The sequence below is a fragment of the Bos javanicus genome, chromosome 2, assembly GCF_032452875.1.
Source record: "Bos javanicus breed banteng chromosome 2, ARS-OSU_banteng_1.0, whole genome shotgun sequence".
NCBI classification, from domain to species: domain Eukaryota; kingdom Metazoa; phylum Chordata; class Mammalia; order Artiodactyla; family Bovidae; genus Bos; species Bos javanicus.
In genome coordinates, this window is record NC_083869.1 from 126032222 (window position 1) to 126054760 (window position 22539).

General features: G+C 54.2%; 1 protein-coding gene across 1 annotated transcript in view; it reads left to right on the forward strand.

Moving 5' to 3' along the window:
* The window catches only part of SLC9A1 (solute carrier family 9 member A1), a 52288-nt gene that overhangs the window by 15864 nt on the left and 13885 nt on the right, over positions 1-22539 (forward strand). The gene's annotated exons all lie outside the window — the stretch shown is intronic.

Below are 22539 nucleotides of genomic sequence, written 5' to 3' on the forward strand. Positions count from 1 at the left end.
TCTGGATGTGCTGCCGCTAAGCCGGGCCGGTGTGCAGATCACTGGTCTGACCCGGGGAGGGATAGGGCTAGCATCCTAGGGGTCAGAGATGGCTCCCAGAGCTGGCCGGGGCTCTGGGCTGGCCACAGCGAGCCGAGCAAAGCAGGACACTGGCCCAGGGCTATTCTGCCAGGTCTGCGAGAACAGGAGCAGAGCTTGGGAACAGTTACCTCTGGCCAAGCCAGAAGCAGGAAGGAGAGCCCTGTTCAGAGAGGAGTGGACCGGGAGTGGGAGGGGGGCGAGAGCTCTTGGGGTGGGGAGGGGCCAAGTGAGGTGCCAGGCTCTGCTGGACTCCTGGCCCAGCCCTGCACCCCCCCGCCCCGGGCAGGATGTCACCAGACCTGTCGTGTGGGAGGCGTGGCACTGCTGAGCCCCAGGACCCTGACATGCCTGTTCCCGGCTGAACCCTGGGCCCACGTGGCCTGGGGAGTTATCAGGCCCAGAAAGGGCCGGCCTGGAATCAGAGAATTAGCCTCGATTGTTGACAGGGATCCTAGAGACAGAGTCAGGAGTTCAGGGGGTGTAATGGAAAAAGATAAGGGCGGTGGGGTTTAAGAGGCCTGGACTCGAATCCTGGCTCCTGGTCACCCAGCTGTGCGGTGACTGATGGGCGGCGTTGGGAGGTTCGGTGACGGTGCTGTGGGGAGCACGCAGCAGCGAGGGCTCATCCGTGTCTGGCCCAGCCCCCTGTGTCACAGAGGAGGAAGCAGAAGGCCAGGGAGGAAATGGCTTGCCCACAGGCCACAGTGGGCGGTGGCAGAGCTGGGTTAGTTCAGGTCTCAAGCCCTGGTCTTGAGCTCTTCGGCGGTGGTAGGAGTGGGCCTTCGCTCCTGCTGGGTTCCAAGGGGTGAGCCCGCTGCCCCCGGCGCCCCACCTTCTCCCCGACTCGCCTCTGAGCACCTACTACGTACACATCTGCAGGGCTGTGTGGGAGGCGGCTGACAGTTCTGTGTGGGAGATAGACATGCAAACAGCTTAAATACAAGGCAGGCCGGAGGGACACCGGCAGGAGGCGCGATGCCGCGTGGGCCCTGGTGGCAGACGGGCTCCGTTCTGGCGCCGTCTCTTAGAACGGAGTGGTGCTGGGGCCCGGACCGGAGTCGGGCCCCCGTGGAAAGGCCTCTGGTCCGCGGCCGAGCAGTGAGGATAACAGTACAGTGGCAGCAATTGCGGAGGTTTGGGAGCGAGGCGTGACTCCCTTCAGGCCGTGGCTGAATGGCTTGTGTTTAGGGCGAAGGCCCTCCTGGCGGGTGGAGAATGAACTCGGTGACGTTTTCCCCCATGTTCTTGGCTCAGGGAATGTTCCGCCTCCTCCCTCCACGGATGATCATCCTTCCTAAGAAACTGATCAGATGGGAAGCTGCAGGAAGTGGTTTGGGACAAGGACTGTGTAGGAGTTGGGGGGAGAGCAGAAAGGATGTCGCAGAAGGGGGATCAGTGCCAAGCAGCAGGAGGTGACTGTCTTTGGAGGGGGTGGGGGAGCCTGGGCAGGCTGGAAATTTAAAGCACAGGGCGGTGGTTCTGGGGAATCCAGCTTCCTCAAAGCTCCTCTGCACCTGGTCCCTGGTGGGGAAGAAGGTGAGATCAACTGGCAGGGTCTGGCTTTTCTGAGTCAACGGGAGCTGGGGTCCTAATGGGCTTCCTGGGTGGCACTAGTGGTAAAGGACCCGCCTGTCAGTGCAGGAGACATAGGAGGCGCAGGTTCAATCCCTGGGTGGGGAAGATGCGCCGGAGAAGGAAATGGCAACCCACTCCAGTGTTCTTGCCTGGGAAATCCCATGGACAGAGGAGCCTGGCGGGCTACGTTCCATAGAGTTGCAGAGTTGGACATAACTGAAGCGACTTAGCACTGAGAACAGGGTCCTAATGGGAGAATGTGAGACAGCAAAGTCAGATGGCTGGAGCACTGGGCCAGGGGTTTGAGCTAATCCCAAGCCCACCTCTGCTGCTTAGCTGTCCGTCCACATTTGAAATTCCATCGTTGTGGCCCAGGGCCTATTATGGCAGGTGGGTGGGTGTGTGCAAGGCTTCCTCTCCCTGCACGGAGCACTCCAGCCATCCCAGCTCCCAGTAGGCTCAAGACTTTAGTTTTGGGCCTGGCCTCTGCTCCCTTTTGGCCTGGCGGGTTAAACTGCAGCCCTCAGTGTGCTGAGCCTTCCGGCTCCACCCACTTGATGTGAGCAGGTGACTGAACCACAGTGACTGGTGGTTAATATTGAGGAGCAAGCCAATCTTGAAGCCAGGGGCAAGGCTGCTTCTGCAGAGAGACACAGGTACTCTTTGGGGAGATTCGGGGCATCCTTTGGACAGTCAGGGTTCATTGTGGCCTGGCGGCTTAAGGTCTTCAGAATCTAACAGACCTGGTTTTGAACCTCAGCTCTGTTCCCTTCAAGCTGTATAGCCTTGGGCTAAGGACCTGTGTGACCTGTGAGCATTATTTTTTTCTGGAAATAATTCTCACCTGCATTTTTTGTCTTTTTTTTTTTTTCTTTTTTCTTTCTCTTTTTTTTTTGTTTTTTTTTTCTTTTCTTTACACCTGCATTTTTTAAAAAACCTTTCCCCCTCTGTTTATTTAATGGAGGAGTAATATACATCCATGGGGCTTCCCTGGTGGCTCAGGGGTAAAGAATCTGCCTGAGGTGCAGGAGATGCAGGAGACACTGGTTCGATCTCTGGGTTGCGAAAATCCCCTGGAGGAAGGCATGGCAACCCACTCCAGTATTCTTGCCTGGAGAATCCCCATGGACAGAGGAGCCTGGCAGGCTACAGCCCATGGGGTGCAAAGAGTCGGACACGACTGAAGCGACTGAGCACGCCTGCACCTACATACGTACATACAGTAGATTACACTGATCTTAACGTATACATACAGCTTGCTGATTATTTACAAATATTTGCACCCAGACGGAGATAGAGGACGTCTGTGTACCCCGCCAAGTCCCCTCTGCCTTCCCCAGTTTGTACCCCGACGTGCCGCCGAGAGAGCCACCGTTTTGACTTCCGTCATTGTCACTTGGTTGTACCTGTTCTTCGACTCTATATACCTACAGCCAGACACAGGGACTCTTTGTATCTGGCTTCTCTTGCTCAGTGTTTCCTGGAGGTTCCCCTTTATCCTCGCCTGTCCCAGCGGTTTGTTCTCTCTGTAGCTGTGTATGGTATCGCCTTGTGTGAGTAAGCCATAGTTGATTCATTGTGCTGTTAATGGGCATTTGGGTTGGTTCCCTTTTTTGACAATTATGAATAAAGCTGCTATGAATATTCTTATTCGCCATAGGGTCTTTGTGAAAATTGAGATAAACAATTACAGCAACATGTTTAATACTGAGATTTTTTTAAAAATCATTTATTTATTTAAAAAAAAATTTTTTTTTTTTTGGCTACACCATGCAGCATCCAGGGTCTAGTTCCCCAGCCGTGGATCAAACCCACACCCCCACTTTGGACCACCAGGAAAGTCCCCCTAATACTGAGTTTTGACCTAGATCTGGTGCTCAGAAAATTCTGCCCAGATTTTTGTTGTTGTTGTTTGTAAAAAGGAAAATAACAAAAACAAACCAACAAACACTACATGAGTATTTAAAGAAAAATATTCAGGTCATATCCTTTTCACTCCACCTCTCCTTACCCGCCCTGCTCCCCAGAGTCACCCCCCCAAAAACCCCCGCTTAGAACCGATCACTCTTCACAGTTCAGTGTGTCTGCCTGGACTTTTCCCTACAGTTGTGTGATGTTCTTTTTAATAAAAATAGTTTCACGATAATAATCATGCTGTCCATAATATTTTGTGACTTCACTTTCGTCATTAAATCTGCTCTTTTAAGAGTCCCCTTATCCGCCTCAGTGGAGCAGTTGCGAGAGAGACAGGCTAGGTGAACTCTTGAACTGGTCTCTCGGGCCTTCCACTCTAGCCTGGCCTGACTGCCCTCGACTTTCCTCTGTGTGGAGCCCAGGGTGCAAGGTCTGGCTCAGTTGTGCCCTATCTGAGTATGTTCTTGGGCACAAGTGCCTTGAGCTTTGTTTTTTTTTCTTTTTTTTCCTATCTTTGACTTGGGAGAATCCATACTTGCCTCAGAAGGACGCCGTGATGTTCACATGAGACCGAGTATGGGGAAAGGACAAAGCAAGATGGAAAGTGACGCATGTGTGCTGTTTATCATGTAAAATCAGGGGCTGTCAGAGGTAGAGGAGGCCTCTGAGAAGCTCACTCAGCCCATCATCCGGCACGCTGAGGAAACAGTGGCCTGGGGAAGGTCACAGAGCCAGCAAGTGATGGAGCCAGACCCGAACCGAGGGAGGTGTTGGAGCTACAGCGTCCCAGGGGACCTCCCCCAACCTCCGTTCCACTCTCTCTGGACCAGAGCTTGGTCCACTTCCTATCTGAGGGGACTCCCTGCTAGGGAAGAAGGGTGGTCTAGAAAATTTCCCAGGCTCAGTCTCTCCCCTGGTTCCTGGCTGAGGCCACTGGGTGCTAGAAATTCCAGGCAGTGGTCTGGTTCCCACCCTTCCCTGGTTCAAGAGTGCAGAGATGCAGGAGGGTGGGGGACAGAGGAGCCTTGGATGGGAAGGAGACGCAGCCCTGGTCTGGGACCTGAAGACCCGGGGGCTCTGTAGCTCCCAGGGCTCTCCATGGGGCTCTGCCCCATGGAGCTCACTTCTTCCCCCTTAGAAGCCAAGCTAGCACCCCTGCCCCTGTCCTCTCAGACAGACAAGGCCTGGATCTGAGTAGTCAGCTTGTAGCTCATTGTCCAGGTCTCCTGAACCTTCATCCTCACAGCTTCTACAGGAGAGTTGTAGGAGGTCTCCCAGGCTGGGGAGATTACAGCCTAGGCTGAGGTCAAGAATCTGGAAGCAAAGGCCTGACCAGCGTGGGCTGGGCCTCTGCCTCACCACCCGGCTCCTTCCCAGGAAGCATTTAGTGTGATAAGATACGGGCCCAGGTGGGCTGCACTTTGCTTGGTGTTACCGCCTGCAGTGCCAGGCACACAGTGGCGCAAGTGCCTCCTGTGCTCTGGCTCCTGCCTGTCTAGGAGGCACGGCTCATTGTGAAAGCACCCCGGGCGGTGATATCAGGGAGCCGGGCAGGCCCTTCCTTGGGAGTGCCCTGTTGGTCCAGGGTGGAGCCTGGGGACAGCCTCTGAGCCCTGGTATCTGCCTTCAGGGCGAGGTCGTGGAGTGCCACGTCTTCTAGTGGCAGTGACTGGTGGCGTCACAGGAGTCCGGCCCAAAGAGTAGGGGGCACCTCCACCTGGTGCCCGAGCCTTGCCCTCCAAGGCCCTCTCTGCCTTCCTCAACTCAGTGGGCCTCACCTGACCCTGTGAGGTGGTGGAGGTGTCCCCATTTGTAAAGGAGGACCCTGCGGTCTGGAGAGGTTAACTACTTACCCAGGGTCACACGCACCAGAAAGCGGAGGAACTGAGTTACTTTGAAGTGTAGGAAACCAGAGTGAAAGAGCCCCTGAAGTTCCCTGGTCCTTTTCCTCCACAGGGGAGCAAACCAAGGCCCTTAGTTCAGGCCGTGTGGGGCCTGGCATTCAGGGACAGTTTTCTGTCTTTTCCACTGGTAACAACAATAGTTATTCCATTCCAAGGCCCCCAGCCTGCTCCTTGGAACATTCTGAGATTGTTCCTGGAGAAGGAAATGGCAACCCACTCTAGTATTCTTGCCTGGAGAATCCCAGGGACAGAGGAGCCTGGTGGGCTGCCGTCTATGGGGTCGCACAGAATTGGACACGACTGAGGCGACTTAGCAGCAGCAGAGATGGTTCCAGTGAGGTCCATTCTTCAGAGAATTGAGAAAACAGTATCCAGATCATTTTCTCTGTGGCTCAGATGAGGAACCTGGCTAAGAGCCACCCTGGAGGATGAGCCGCCGTCAGCTCCGGAGTCAACCTCCTGGGCTGGAGTCCTGTTTGACCTTGCCACTCACCAGCGAGGAGGCCTTGGGCAAGTAACCTAGCCTGTCCGAGCCTCAGGTTCCACATCTGGGAATGGATATGACAGGGCCTCCCTCACAGGGTAGCTGTGAAGGCTAAGGAGCCCTCAGTGAGGCTGTCATCATGAGCATCCCCGTCTCCTGGGGAAGCTGGGCCGCTGAGCTCGTTAGAAAACCAGGGCTCCACCTGGAGTTCCAGGCCTTTTGTCGCCCAGGCATGCCCACTTACGTCCCGTGTGAAGGGTCATCTGATTGGCCCTGCCCACGGGGAGGCAGGTGCTATGGAGCCTTTCTCTGCGCCTTCCTGGGTGCGGTGGGCTGCCTTCTATGGGACGAGCCGGCGGCAATTAGACAGCTCGGCAGCCTCTCAGTCTGCCTGGGCCCTTGCCCCTCCATGCCTGGCTTCTCACCGAAGGACTCCCGGCCTCCAGCCAACCGCATCTGAGGATGTGCACAACCTGTGCCCTGAGGACCAGAATGACAGCAGGAAGCCGTTATGCGTCCTTTCCTATCCAGCAGCCTGGCTTGAGGGCAGAGCTCAGCTTCCAGGGTCCGGCAATCCTGGAATCAAACGCCAGTTGTCTTGCTGGCTGGCTGTGTGCCGCCTGGGCAAGTTCTTTAGGCGCTGAGCCTCAGTTTCTCCCCCTCAAAAATGGGAACAGTACCTGTCTCGGGTATTGCTGAGGTGAAATGAGAACGCACAGGGCTTGGTGTGAGTCTCCCTTCCTGTGCTGGTCGCAGCTGGAGGGCTGCAGCACACCCCTCCGAGGCAGTGCGCACAGGTCCACCCCAGGACTGAAGGTGCCTCTGCAAGGGTCCTATTCCTCTTCACCAGGGTACCAGACAGCTCCTGGTTCTCCCGCAAGCACAGCAGATGCAGAACAAGGGCATGTGAGTGCCGCCAGGGGTCCTGGAGGGAACCAGAGGTCTAGAGTGGGTGGGTGGCTCCCCCCCATAAGGAGTGACAGAGCTGGCTGTGAACTGAGGCTTCTGCTCCCAGCACAGGGGGACAGAAAGCCAGGGCTCGGAGATGGAGGCAGCCTGGTTGAGCCATGGCTCAGGAGTCAGAAAAGACTAGCTCTGGGGCCCTGGGTTAGGTCCCTTCACCTCTCTCTGCCTCCATTTCCTTTGCAGAAGGAGGATGGCAGTACCTGTGTAGAGAACTTTCAGGAGGATCAGGCAGTTAATGTGGACAAAGCATCACAACGGAGCACTAGGAAAGGGTAGTTAAAAGAAAAAAGGTGGGAGTCATGTGAGGGGTGGTACCATGTTCCGGTGAGGACTGGATTTGGGATGTTGAGTCCTGGGTGTGGAGTCTGGCACTGCCATCACGTTGCAGTATGACCTTGGCCAAGTCCCTGCCCGTCTCTGGGCTCTCTTCTTGGCATCTGTGAAGTGGAGGGGTCAGATTGAGATGGTCTGGGGAGATTCTGCCTCCTGTGACCTCCCTGGCTTTTTTGCTGCCCCTCTTCTTCCCCAGGAGAGGCCCGAGTCACTTTGCTGTTTCTGGAGCCCTGGGCCTTCCTGGCACCAGGACGGAGGCCTGCAGCCGGCCGTGTCCTCATCTCTGCAGTGTCCTCTAAAGGGCAGCCTCCTCTGAGCATGCTTGGCTCTGTGTGTCTCCGGGCTCCTGGAGGCCTGGGGCGGCACACTGTCCCCGGTGGAATGGGGAGGAGGCTGGGAGAGGCCCACCCGCACGCCCTCTGTGTCCCCCTCCTTGCTGACAGTCAGCCAGCTGGGATGTTTTCAGGAGAAGCGTGTGGACACTTTCAGGGCAGACCCTAGACCGGTCCTCGGGCATCTTAGGGGGGACCTCTGGCCTCCCCACCCCAGCAGCCTACCTCAGGGATACCGCTGCTGAGGGTCCAGGGAGCCCGGGTCTGCACGCCCCAGCCACATCCCCAGCGCCCCAGATCTGTGTTCAGGTAGCCTGGCAGGACATTCTGTGGATCTTATAGGGAATGAGAAGTAAACCCAGTGGGGGCTCTAGAGGGCCTCTCTTCAGCCTCCCCTCAGCACCTCCAGAAACTCCTGCCAGCCGGGCTCAGCCTGAAATTGATGCTGACAGGGACAGGGCACCCTGCTGTGCTTCGGAGGGGCTGCCCCAGGATGTGGCCCCGTCTCCTGGGCGGCTGTGCTCTGGTGCCAGCAGGCCCTCTCCAGCCTGGGACTGGGGCGCAGCGTGGGGACCGGGCCCTCCGCTGAGCTCTTTCTTTGGCAGTCCCTGGTTCAAGATGTATCATCGCCTCGGACCCTCAGAACAGCTCTTTGACATAGACATGATTGTGAACCTCGCTTTTCAGATGAGGAGATAGAGACTCAGAGGGGCGAGTGCCTGCAAGTAGGTGGCAAACCAGGAAACAGATTACTGGGTTCTCAGGACCAGGTGCCCCGCCTCCCTGATTTGTGTTGAAACTCGAGACAGAACCCGGGTGTGACACCCCTGTTTGTTTTTCCAGCGTCTCCCTCCCAGCCCACTAGCTCCCAGCCCACACCTGAACCACCTCCCCTGGCCCAGCCCTGCTTGGAGCCCAGGACCAATCCCTCTGCTTCAGTCTCCCAGGGAGCTGGCTGCTAGGGCCCCCGGGAGAAGCCGCCTCTGGCGCAGACCCGCTGCCCGACCAGGGTGGGTCCTGCTCCCACCAGGGCCTGACTATGAGGCTGGGCAGTGATGACCGCAGCTCCCTGGGAGTTTATTAATGCCTCTTTTACTTCCTTTTCTCACGGCCACCCTGTGCCACAGTGCTGTTGCTAGAGAGGCAGGAAGCGGGGTTCAGGGCAGTACCATGGTTTGCCAGAGATCACAGAGGAGTTCAGGTTTAGAGCTGGGACAGAAGCCAGCACCCTGGTTGGCAGCCAGGACTCTTCATGCTGCCCCGTGCCGCCTCGTGCAGTCTTGATCAGCATGAAGGCTGCTCTGGCCCAGACATCATGCTTGTTGGCATGGGCAGAGATGGTGAGCGTTGCAGAGCCCTGGCTTTGTCCATCAGCAGGGCTCACCGGTCAGACGTCAGAACTGGAAAGGCTCTAGTTATGCCTCTGAGGAAGGGGGAAACTGAGGCCAGAGAAAGGCCAGGGCTTGTTCAAAGCACCTAGTGAGGTGGTGGCAGGGTCTCGACTGGAGCCCAGGTCTGCTGATCCCCGGCCTGGCTTTGGCTCAGGTGCTTCTCCTCTCAGTGTAGCTTTCTGGTCTCTGCAGGCATTTGGAGATGAGATGGGGGCTAGGGCTCATCCATCTGTCGGAATCTTCCAGAAGTGGAGCCAGCTGCCCCCAGAGCCTAGACTTGCTTGCTAGGCAGTTGGAGAGCTCTGCTCCACCCCAGGGTGCTGAGCCTGGGGGCAGTACCATCTCCCGCCTCCCTCCCCGAGGGGCTTGTAGGCAGGACTGTCAAAGCCCTCCGGTAGCTCTGCCTGGTCCACCGGGTTGACCCAGAGTTCCCTCTCCAAGGTATTTAAGGCCTTTCACAGTCTGGCCCTGTGTGAGCACTGGACTGGGAGTCAGCGGTGTCAGCTTTGTGACCTGGCTTGGCTGCTACCCATGTGATCTTGGGTCAATGTCTGGACCTCTCTGAACTTGTTTCCTCATCTGTTGTCTGTGTGCCCTGGGTTTTAGCGAGGACCAGAGGAGAGGCTGCTTTATGACCACTTCTTCAGATGATTATTTCCTCCTCGGCCTTCACTCTCATTTGTGCCCAGTAGAAGCCCTCTACCCACACACTCGTTCCGTCTGTTCCGCCTTTCTGGACACTGGGGGCTTTGCCTGGAAGGCCTTCCCTGTGCCTCCCTAACCCCAGCCCTTCCTTCAGGCTCAGGCCAGTTCAGCTAGTGCTTAGTGCTCACGCGCTTAGAGCCAAAATTGAAGATTAGGTTCAATTAGGACAGGAATCGTGCCCTTGGATAGTCATGCAGACTCAACAAGGAAGTTTGATGCTTGCCCGGTGCCAGGCTCTGTACTGTGTGGGAGTCAGCAGTGAGTAGGACAGGGTCCCTGCCCTTGAAGAGCAATCTGGAGGAGAGACGGCCAACCAGCCCCATGGTGTGAGCAGACTCTCTCGGTCTGCTCCGGGCTCCTGTGTCTGGGTCTCATGCGGTCCTCGCATCAACCTTGTCAGGTCACGAGGCAGAAGACCATCATCCGTTGAGCAGATACTGATGGCGAGCCTATAGCCTGCCAGGCACAACTCTAGCCGCCAGGGACACAACAGAGATTGCGGCAGTCTGCCCTGACGGAGCTCACGTTCTGGGTCACGGGGACGTCAGTGAGTGCATACAGACGGTCAGGAAATGCCAAGTGCTCTAAGAACCATAAAGCAGGTTAAGCAGAGAGAAGGGAGGGTAGGGGACCTGGTAGAAAGGAGGACCTGCCATTCACCTATTCAGTTTCAGGCAGAGGAGCTAACAGGTGCAAAGGGCCTGGGGTGGAATCATGCTTGCACTCAAGAAAAAGCAAGGAGGCCAGTAGAGCCAGAAGGGAGTGAGGGTTTGCCACTGGATTGGATGTGGGTTGTGAGAGGAAGAAAGGAGTCAGGATGATTCTGACGGATTCTGATTCAGGGTCTGGGCCTGAGCAACTGAGTGATGCTGGGGAGGTGGGAACCACTGCAGGAACAGGTTTTGGGGTCAGTGCAGCTCCCGTGTCCTTGTCACCCTGCAGGTCCACCCCATGCACACCCAGGCACACTGGTCTCAGGGTTCCCCCATTCCCCCGCCACCCGCCTTCTGGACTCCTCCCCATCTTCTCAGGCCTGCTCCAAGCTCTGAGAGGTCACCAAAACACTCTAGTTGAGGGGTACCTGGTCTCCCTTCTTCATCACTACCCCAGACGCCATGAAGCACAAGTGGACTCTAGCCAATCGAGCTAGGAGGGGTGGAAGGGGCCCAGATGCCCCCCCCTCGCCAGCCTGCCCCACCGGAGTCCTGGTCTCCCTTTGCAGCTCCCCCTCTCCCCTGCGGCCGCTGAAAATGGGGCGCCCGGACTTGCTTTTGCACGGCTATTGTCCTGGAAATGGTAGAATTTCTCTTTGTGTTGCTGTCCTGCCACCATCTCTCTGTACTCCCCCTCTCTCTGAGTGTGGTGACATCGTGAGCAAGTTCAAGTTATATATAAAGGATTGAATTCATTATTAGGCTTCTAAGCGGAGTGACTTGCAACTGGGACTCTTAAGAACAACAGGTATTTGGTATCCTCAATTTCAGTTTTCTCTTAAGCTTGCATTTGGCAAACTACGCCCTACCTCCACCAAAAGGAACAGGAAAGAAAAATGCAGCTTTCTCAAGGCTCTAAGGTTTCTGGAAATAGAACTTCTCTCACCAAGCCTCCTGTTTTCTTCCCCACCCCAGGTGTGGGGCAGACTGGTGCTTGGAGCTCCTGCTGCTGTCTTGAAGTCCTGAGAGCATCTGGCAGGAGTCATGACAGGTCCCGGGCATGGGGATGGGTGGGAAGGGCAGAGCCCCAGCTGGGGAGCTGCATACCTGGGGCATCAGGAGACGAAGGGGATGGTAGCTTGAAACTAGACTAACCCCTGGTTCTTTTCGAGCTCGAGCATCCTGTGCTTTCCTCTCCTCCACACTCCTTAGTTGAAATCCGGGGAGCCCAGAAGGGTCTCCTTTGCCAGGGGTGTGACTCAGATTTTTCTGATGCCTGTGGTACCAGGGGGTCAGGAGAAAGCAGAAACTGAGGCCCTCTGGTCTCCTTGCCAGCACAGAGGCACGGCCTGCCTGGGGCTCTTGGTGAAGGATCTCGGAGTGTAAGAAAGCAGGCTTCAGCCCGATGCCGTTGGTGCGGTACATCCAGTACATGATGGCACAGGCAGGGCCATACTCACAGGGAGGTTGATCCACGGGCCGGGGGGCGGGGCGGCCAAGGGATGGGACCTGGAGGGTGGGGTCAACCTGGGTCTGAAACGCTGCTCTGTAGCCCTGGCTCTCTGACCTTGGGGCATATTAGTGGTCATCCCTCTGACCTTCTCTTTACTTACCTTGAAATGGGGACTGTAATAATGCCTGTTGCCGGAGGGTTGTTGAGAGAATTAAACAGGAAGCTGCAGCGTTTAGTGCAGTCTCTGCTCCATAGAAGCCAGTATAGCACTGTGTAGAATATACCATTTACACAAACATTTTTCTAAATGTTTATCTAGTCAGGCTGCCTTGGCCCTAGCTGCCGCACACGGGATCTTCGTTGAGTCATGTGAGACCTTTCGTTACCTCGTGCAGGCTCTCTAGTTGTGGCATGCGGGGTTAGTTGCCCTGTGGCGTGTGGGATCTTAGTTCCCCAGACGGGGATCAAACCTGTGTCCCCTGCATTGCAGAACAGATTGTTAACCACTGGACCGCCAGGGAAGTCTCTACACAAAAATTTAAAACTTAAGAAATACAGAAGAGTTTTGAAGTTTATGTCTCTGTTTCTGGGGTTAGGGGATTGTGGATTGGGTATTGAAAGAGGAGGATCAATGGCAGATAATTCCCCTTTGACTTAATGCACTTATATAGTTTTGGGGAAAAAAAAAGTTTTAAAGGACCATGGGTTTCATTTAAAATCACCAAAGTAATATATTTCTATTTTGAAAAAAATCAAAAGTAGCTGGTGTGTATCACATGGTCCCCCATCAGGGACCCAAACCAGCCTCTAGAGTCTTTGGAGCCTGAGGTCCTACCCCACCCCCTCCGACCGGCTGCCTGGAGGCCTCTCCTTCGCCAGGCCCTCCGGCTGCCCGCTGGAGCTCTGTGTCTTGTCAACACACGCAGGCTGTTTACTGCCAGTCCCCAGCCCGTGTCCCTACCTCCCCTGCCCCGTGTGAGTCATCATCCACCTCCCTGTGTGGGGACACTCCATCCAGCACCTTTCCTGTGGGGGTGGGGAAAAGCTGCCGGAGGGAAATTCGTTCAGCACATGTTTATGAGGGGCTTCGGTGACTGGGGAGACTGGACTAGGTCCCTGGAGGTGCTGCCCCAGTGCAGGGTGAGGGGGGTGGGGTGGAGGTGGGTCCCAAAATGGGTCTTGAGACCCGCAGAGAAGTCTGGTGGAGTAAAAGGCAGGGCACGAGTAGAACCTGGGTCAAGGCCAGGTCCAGGGCTGAGGGTTAGGGGTCCCTCTGAGCCCTGCGGTGTCAGCTCCAGTCCCTTGACTCAGGTCCTGGCACTCCTGCCTCCTCCAGCTGTGCCAGTGCCTCCCTCACTTCGAGTCTCATTTCCAGGCTGGTTGGAGGCTTCAGAGTCCTTGGAAGGCTTTGCAGATGCCGCCCTCTCTATTCCTTTGTTCACTGTTCCCCCATCAGCCTGCTGCCCTCCAGACCCAACTTCAATCCCACATCCTTTAGGAAGCTTCCATCATCCCCTTAACTCACTTATCCCAAGCATCACTTTTGTGGGGCCCAGGGCCTTGTGCTGGGCTGCCAGGGGGACGAGAACACCAGCTGCAGAGCTCCCACCCCTTAGCTTGCAGGAGCGCCTGACTCAGCCTGGGCTTTCAGGGAAGGCTTCCCGGAGGAGGTGACACCTGCACTAGGTTTGGAAAGGTGGGTAGGAGTTCAGAGTGAAGGATTGCCCTCTGTGTGTGCAGAGCTGGGATTTGGGCACTTCCAGCAACTGGAGTACAGGGGTTGATAGGTACGGGAGGTTAAGGGCTAAGGATTAACCGACCCAGAATCCTGATCACAGCCTCTCTTGTCAGGTCTCCAGGTGGGCCCGGCAGTCACAGCATCTCTCTGCTTATTGCTTTCAAGTCTCCTTGACCCCCCGCCCCCTCTGTCCCATTTCTGTCCTTCAGTTCAATTCAGTCGCTCAGTCGTGTCCGACTCTTTGCGACCCCATGAATAGCAGCACGCCAGGCCTCCCTGTCCATCACCATCTCCCGGAGTTCACTCAGACTGACAGCCATTGAGTCGGTAATGCCATCCAGCCATCTCATCCTCTGTCGTCCCCTTCTCCTCCTGCCCCCAATCCCTCCCAGCATCAGAGTCTTTTCCAATGAGTCAGTTCTTCGCATGAGGTAGCCAAAGTACTGGAGTTTCAGCTTTAGCATCATTCCTTCCAAAGAACACCCAGGGCTGATCTCCTTTAGAATGGACTGGTTGGATCTCCTTGCAGTCCAAGGGACTCTCAAGAGTCTTCTCCAACACCACAGTTCAAAAGCATCAATTCTTCGGTGCTCAGCTTTCTTCACAGTCCAACTCTCGCATCCATACATGACCACTGGAAAAACCATAGCCTTGACTAGACGGACCTTTGTTGGCAAAGTAATGTCTTTGCTTTTCAGTATGCTATCTAGGTTGGTCATAACTTTTCTTCCAAGGAGTAAGCGTCTTTTAATTTCATGACTGCAATCACCATCTGCAGTGACTTTGGAGCCCCCAAAAACTAAAGTCTGACACTGTTTCCACATCTATTTCCCATGAAGTGAGGGGACCAGATGCCATGATCTTCGTTTTCTGAATGTTGAGCTTTAAGCCAACTTTTTCACTCTCCTCTTTCACTTTCATCAAGAGGCTTTTTAGTTCCTCTTCACTTTCTGCCATAAGGGTGGTGTCATCTGCATATCTGAGGTTATTGATATTTCTCCCAGCAATCTTGATTCCAGCTTGTGCTTCTTCCAGCCCAGCGTTTCTCATAATGTGCTCTGCATATAAGTTAAATAAGCAGGGTGACAATATACAGCCTTGACGTACTCCTTTTCCTATGTGGAACCAGTCTGTTGTTCCATGTCCAGTTCTAACTGTTGCTTCCTGACCTGTATACAGGTTTCTCAAGAGGCAGGTCAGGTGGTCTGGTATTCCCATCTCTTTCAGAATTTCCCACAGTTTATTGTGATCCACACAGTCAAAGGCTTTGGCATAGTCAATAAAGCAGAAATAGATGTTTTTCTGGAACTCTCTTGCTTTTTTGATGATCCAGCGAATGTTGGCAAATTTGATCTCTGGTTCCTCTGCCTTTTCTAAAACCAGCTTGAACATCAGGAAGTTCACGGTTCACGTATTGCTGAAGCCTGGCTTGGAGAATTTTGAGCATTACTTTACTAGCATGTGAGATGAGTGCAATTGTGTGGTAGTTTGAGCATTCTTTGGCATTGCCTTTGAGCTATTTGAAATAGCTCAACTGGAATTCCATCATCTCCACTAGCTTTGTTCTTAGTGATGCTTTCTAAGGCCCATTTGACTTCACATTCCAGGATGTCTGGCTCTAGGTGAGTGATCATACCATCGTGATTATCTTGGTCGTGAAGATCTTTTTCAGTTCTGTGAAGACCTACAAGACCTTTTAGAACTAACACCCAAAAAAGATGTCCCTTTCGTTATAGGGGACTGGAATTCTGTCCTTACTTCTCATGTGTTGATCATCTCCGAAGTTTCTTTGCCACATCACAAGGTACAAGGTGCTTCTGTGTCCAGTCCCTTGATTCTCACTTGTCTGCACACGAGGAAACCGAGGCCCGTCTGTGATTTCATGATTTGTCCAAGCCTCCTGGTTACTAAAGGGCAGAGCCGGGCCTGAAACCCACGTTTTGATCTGACCAAGTCCTCTTTTCCCTATGCCTCAGGGAGCCCAGCATATGCTGCTGTATTCTCCGCTGATTTATTAGCTAATTTCCCACCCAGACTGGATGTTCCCAGAGGGTGGGACCCTGTCTCCCTGAGACGGGGACTGAAACAGGCCAGAGATAGAGGTGCCGTTTGGAAGAATGATGGGGGAAGGCACAGACAGAGACTGACTCCCCCGGTGTGGGGGACGATTCCTCTCCAGGTACTTGGAACACATTTATTTTTGGCTGTTTTGCAGGGGAGGCACATTGCAGACTTGACTTCTCTTTCCTCTGATGCTCACAGGCTTAGTTTTCATTGATGCAGCCTGCCACAAAGACTAGAGATGGGGAGACCTGGGTTCTGATTCTGACTCTGCCACTTCCCGGCTCTGCAGCCTTGGGGAAGTCACTTCACCTCTCTGAGCCTCGGTTTCTTCATCTATTAAATGGGGGTCAAGATATGAGATAAAATGAGAGGAGATGTGAAAGTCTTGCATCCAACCCTCTTAAGTGTCCAGTGTTTTTCTCCTTCTCTGTGCTAGAGATTATATCTTAAAGTGAATTATGATCTTACTGGGTGGGCATATTTTTAAAAAATTGTCTTCACAGTTACCCTGCTCACTGGGTTCTCAGGTTACTCATCATCACCCCAGTGACAGGAGGGACCAAGACTCAAAGACATGTGTAACAGGTACTGTGCCAAGTGATTTATATACACCATCTCATTTAATCTTGGCAACTCTCCTGTTTGGGTATTGGCAAAGGCTTGGTGAATTCAGCCTTGCTATTTGTCTTTTTCTTTCCTTATTTTTCATTCATCCCATTATCCATACATCCATTTGCGGAGTACTTGTAATACAGACCCTGCTGCTGCTGCTAAGTTGCTTCAGTCGTGTCCGACTCTGTGCGACCCCATAGACGGCAGCCCACCAGGCTCCCCCGTCCCTGGGATTCTCCAGGCAAGAACACTGGAGTGGGTTGCCTTTGCCTTCTCCAATGCATGAAAATGAAAAGTGAAGTCGCTCAGTCGTGTCCGACTCTTAGCGACCCCATGGACTGCAGCCTACCAGGCTCCTCCACCCATGGGATTTTCCAGGCGAGAGTACTGGAGTGGGGTGCCATTGCCTTCTCCAATACAGACCCTAGAATGGCTTTTTTCTTCCTTCTCTCTCTGGCAAACTTCTCTTGATCCTTCAAAGCCTAATTCAGATGATCCCTGCTCTGGGAGCATCACCTACTCTTGAAATCTCAGAGTCTCTTCCATCTCCTTCCTCTTTCCCACACTTCACATCTGAAAGTCAGTTTTGTCTCAGTTCATAAATAGTTAATGCCCACTCTATGCTGACAGCTGGAGACCCAGATGACTTAAAAAGTTCGCACCATTGCAGAGCTTAAAGTGATGTCCATCCTAAATGATGGACAAGTGTAACAGGTCGTAATAACATAGTGTGATTCACATTAAACCTGGTTTAAGCCTGGTTTTGAAGATTATAACAATAATAGAACCACTTTTTGCCAACATTGAAGGTAGCAGTGTTTGCCATTCTTTACCCTTATTAGGTCCTCTTAGGTTCCAGAAACCTTCTGAAACAGGCTTTTACATGGACGGGGAAACTGAGGGTAGGAGATGTAACTTGCCCAAAGTCACCAAACTAGTCAGTGACTACATCTGGCTTGTAACCCAGGGCAGAGTGGCGAGTGCCACACGTCTTTGTCTCTGCCGGTCTGGCTGCAAGCCTACTGAGGCAGCAGCTGCATCTGGACCTCAGAGCTGACTTGATGGTGGGAAGACTCAACACTGAGAAGAGTCAGAGCCCCTCTGATTCTCCTGCCCTAGGAGTTTAGGAGAAGACTGACCCCTTCCGGCTGAGAGGGGGCAGCCTTAAAAGATGGAAGGGTTCCCTAAGGTCTTTCCTTGAGCAGAACAGCTGCGGCAAGACTTCCCTGGAGAAGAGCTCATGGAAAGAAATACCACCTCCGGTCCCCTGGGAACTGCTTTGGGGCTCTTCAGTCCTGAGTTCTGAGGCGCCCCTTAGAAACAAAATAAGAATAAAACCAGGGATAATGTGGCAAGTGGCTGAGAACCCAGAGTGGCGCCAGACTGCCTGGATTTGAATTGGTTGCCAGCCACTGGACTTCGAGCAAGTTGCTTCGCCTTTCTGTGCCTCAGTTTCCTCACTGCGGGGCTGATGGCTGTGACGGCCAGAGCCTGGTGAGGTGCAGGTGAGTTAGACATAGGAGAGCAAGCTGCTGTGAACTGTCGAGCGCCAGGCTCTCCTTGGGAGGGATCAGCTTTCATTACTGTAGCGGAGCCTGGTTGCTGGGGCAGTTGAAAAGGGAGTTAAAGACATGGAGTCGTTGTGCAACCAGGAATCCCTTGGGACCTGGCCGAGTTGCAGCCCCAGAGCAGTCCTCAGGCCAGGAACTAGGGCAGTAGAGCCCCTCATGTGCCCCTGGGTCCCTGCTGACCCAGCTCTAGGGGGCCAAGGAGGCCCCTCTTCCTGGCACACCCCTCTGACTGCCAGGCCCGGGGAGAGATGCGGCCAGTGGGGTTGAGCTATCCCTTCACCCTGGCAACCAAGGGTGACGTGGGACAGTCTTGCCTGCTTGCTGCACGGCGCCCAGTCTCAGCAGGTGGGGACGGTCTGGGATGTAAATAAACCGTCCTCACAGTGAAGTACAGAGAGGCTGCTGGGGACCAAGAGCCCCTCATCAGTCTGCAGCTAAGTCGCATGCCGGTTCAGTTTACCTGTGTGTGTCAGAGAAAGAGTATGTGTGTGTGTCTGTAAGACAGAGAGGGCAGGTGAGCATGAATGTCTCAGAGAGTGCGTGTCAGAGACAGCAAGAATGTAGGTAATTGTGTGCATGGGTGTGTAAGAGAACGAGTGTGTTGTCAGAGTCTGTGTGTGAGAGCATGTCAGAGAGTGAAAGCCGGGGGAATGTGCGTGAGAGAGTGTGTGTGTCAGACAGTGGGCAGAGTGAGTGTGTGTCAGAGCTAGAGTGAGTGTGCATGTGTGTGTGCCCCCCATTGCCCAGCTGTCACCCACTCCGGGCAGAGTGAGAAACACCACTCCCCTGCCCCCACCTCTTCACCTAAAAAGGGAAGCCAGCCCCAAAGTCGGAGGTTTCGCCCCGTGGCCGGGAGATGTTGAATTCCGGACCTCCTCCTCCCGTCCTTGCTCTGGGAGGTCTCGGGGCTCCAGCAGGAGGCCGTGTGGCTCGAGCGATCCCTGGACTTTAGCTTCACGGGTCCTCATGGGGGGACCGGCCGTGACCTGACAGATCGCCACCCCTCTCTGCATCTCAGTTTCCCCAACCATGTGATGGAGGATCTAGGTGGCTTCTGAGGTCCGCGTTGGCTCTCACGGCTTGGGTCTGAGTCTTGTGGCCTCTGCCCCACCCCTGATTCCATCCTGGTGACATCACCACTGTCACAAGTTCAGGCCCAGAAGTTTTGCCTCATTTCGTGGCATCTTGAGGTCCTGTCTCAATGCTGGGTCTTGGTCAAGGGCCCAGAGGCCCAACTGTCCCCCTTTCACTTCACTCAGTTTCCGGGGTACAGGGTGGGGACAGCAGGTGGAGGCAGGGCCTCTGGAGAGGGACAAGTCAGAACAGGCCATCAGGCCCCCTTCCGCTTTGCCTGATGACAGAATCCGCCCCTCCCCCAGAAGCTATTTTCCAGTAATGTGCAGCCTACCCACAGGCCAGGAGCCAGGGTGGATCCCGGACTTTCCTCCCCTCCCATTCCCTTGCCCATCAGGGCTCGGGATTCTGCTCCCCGAAAGGCAGGGCTGACACAGGAAGACCTGGGTGTTTCTGCTCTGGGGACAGGGCACCAGCCCCAGGTACTGTGAGGACCGACTCACTTGAAGTGAGATGCTCTGAGCTAGAGTCGAACTCCTCCCCTGCACTCTGGGAAGGCTACTGAACCTTGCCAAACCTCAACTGTCTCTTCTTCAAAATGGGGACAATACCTATCCCACAGGGCTAGGTATTGTGAGGACTAAAGATGTGACATATGCCTGGCTCCTGGTGCACCTTTAGGAGTAATGAATGTTCTTCATGTTATTGCTCTTGGAGTGTTACGCACACACACAATCATCCCTCTGCTCCCCCAGTGGGCTGAGGCTTACTGGTCTCTGGTGCATTGCCTGGCACTTCCTGCAGCCAGGAAAGCTCTGTGGATTGGATGGATGGCATAGAGGGTGGTGAGGCAATTTCAAAGCCTAGCAGTCTGGGTGGAGGTGAACACTGTCCTCCACTTGCCCTGAGCTGCCTCTTTAGACTCTGTTTACTCCTGTGGCAGCTCTTGTTGCTCAGCTTCTGGGGTGGCAGTGGGGCGTTGAGGAAGTCAGCTGGCTGTCTGACTACTGATCAGCATGGGGGTTTCTACTGATCGGAAAATGCAAAGGGCTTGGCCAGGACCCACGTGAATCTCTATAACCTGTCTAGGGAGGGATGTTCCTCTTCCTTCCCAAGCTTCCCAAACCCCCATGCTGTCCGTCTTCCCTCAGGGCAGATACAGGTCCCAGGTGTGGTGCCATTGTCCTGTTTCACTGCGTCTGCCTGCGTTGTCTGACCTCATTGGGTGTTGGGGAGAAAGAGGAATCCAGGTCATGACTGTGGGTCAAAGGTTATGATGGGGGACATACCAGAGGACTCCTGCTCTAGCCCAGGCAGGCAGGGATGGTCAGGGAATGCTTCCTGGGAGAGGAGGAACCAGAAGGATATGGTGTCAGCCACATACAGTGTGGGTAGAGGAGCAGTGTTCTGGGCAGGCAGACTGGACTGGGCAAAGTTCTGCAGGCCAAAGAGGGTGTACCTCACTTGAGCGAATTGAAAGGAGTTTGTCAAGGTTGAAACATAAGAATACGCAGTCGGGGGAATTCCCCGGTGGACCAGTTGTTAGGATTCAGTGCTTTCACTGTGAGGGCCTGGGTTCGATCCCCGGTCAGGGAACTAAGATCCTACAAGATGCATGGCGAGGTCAAAAAAAAAAAAAAAAGAAAGTAGGGAGCATGAGACATGAGCAAGACCTGATGATGAAGGGCGTGCTGAAAGTTTGGACTTTAATCTTTAGAGCAAGGGAGACTTGGACTCAACCTGACTTAGCCCTTCGCAGTGTACCAGCCACACGAACCCTGAGGGTTACTGACAGACAAAGACGGATGGGTATGGCAGGGTAAGAGGAGTGGACTTTTCCACAAAAGTGGTGACTTTCTATTTTGGCCTTACTACCCGGCATGTGAAATCTTAGTTCACTGACCAGAGATTGAACCCACATCCCCTGGCACTGGAAGCCAGAGTCTTAACCACTGGACCACCAGGGAAGGCCTAAAAGCTGTGACTTTGGGTCAGGTCTGTTTTGAAGTGTCCTGGCCTAGAATGGGGATGTGTTTGTTTTTTTTTTCCAACATGATTCGATTGTATCTTCTGGGTGCTTGGCCCTGTCACATCCAGGCCCTGGGTGCTTGGCTCTGGGCCTGGATGGTATACTGAGTCCTGACTTGTAGCTGGCACCACCCCGATCAGTACCTGAGAGCAGGAGGGCTCTGGGCCTGGGGAGCGATGTTCCTCTTCCTTCCCAGGCTTCTCCAGGGGTAAAGAGAGAAGAGGCCTGGCCAGACAGGTTATAGAGATTCACGTGGGTCCTGGCCAAGCCCTTTGCATTTTCCGATCAGTAGATACTTGTTGAGCGCCTCCTGTATCCCCGACCCTGGGGACATAATCATAAACAGAGATGGAATCTGCCTGCAGAGAGTTTACAAGCTAAGGAGGGGAGGAGAGCGAGAGCTTCCACCTCGAGCAAAGTGGCAAGCGGACCATCCTAACCAGGCGGACCTTGGGGGTTATGTCCCAGGTCTTCTCCACCCACCTCCTCACCCAAAACAAACCAGAGACCCATGAGCAGCTTGGGGGCGGAGCTGGCATTGAGAGGGGCCCTCTCTGACAGGGATTTTTGCCACTTCCCTGCTTGGTGTTTGGAACCAAGGGGGCCGGCTGCAGAGGGTGGCCTACCGCTGCTGCTGGCCAGGACCTGGCTTGGGGAGACAGCTGGTGGGTCTCAGGCAGAGGGGCATTTTCACCTTAATGGGGAGAAAGGAGGGAGTGACTTAAAGAAGGGGGCATTTGATAGAAGCTGGTGGGGTTAGACCTGGGTTCTGTCCTGGTTCTACTATTGATGAGCTGTGTGACCTTGGGTGAGTCCCTTCCCCTCCCTGAGCTTCAGTTGCCCCTTCTTTAAAGTGGGTGGAATTGGGTGAGAAACAGGACGGCAAACAGGTTTTGTCTCACGCGCAGAACCCATTGATTGCTGTCGGCTTCCTGAGCATCTCTCTGGGCTCAGCGGGAAAGCACGCGAAGCTGGGATTGGAAGTCGCTGCGTGCGTGCTGCACGTTTGCAGGCCCCGGGCAGTATGATCCCCCGGTTCCTTCCTGCGCTGATAGTCTTTGATTCCTCTGTGCTCCTTCCTGTCTCCTGTGTCACTTCTCCACCGACCATTGTCTGCCTTTTGCTTCTACGCCTCCGTGATGGGGAACTTGATGTCCTCCCTTAAACAGAATTCTTCAATTGTTATGCCTGGTCTTGAGCTTACATCCATCTCCGTGAACTTGTGCCTGGACAGATGACTTGGGTTCAGGTGTTAGGTAATGCCCTCAGGATTGCAGATGGAAGTTGTGAGAGGGGAAGGCACCAGAGAAGGACCCCTACCCTAACCTGGGCAGACGGGGCAGTCAGGGAACTGGGTGGTACTTGGAGCCTTGGTAATCGGTGTATAATTTCTGCTTTCTGGAGGCATACAGACCTGCTTCTTTCTCCTACTTTATGACAGTGACAGGGAGCCTCTGTATGTCCTTTGAAAAAAGCACTTCAACAACATCATCATGTAGTTTACACATCAGTTACGTATAAACATAACCCATAACTGCATTATATTAGCCTGTGAGGCTGGTGTTATCAGCTCTAGGTGAGGAGGCTGAGGCTCAGAGAGTAACAGAGTGGCCCCCTGAGACCAAGCCTGAGCCCCTCTTGGTCCTACCCCTAGCCTTCA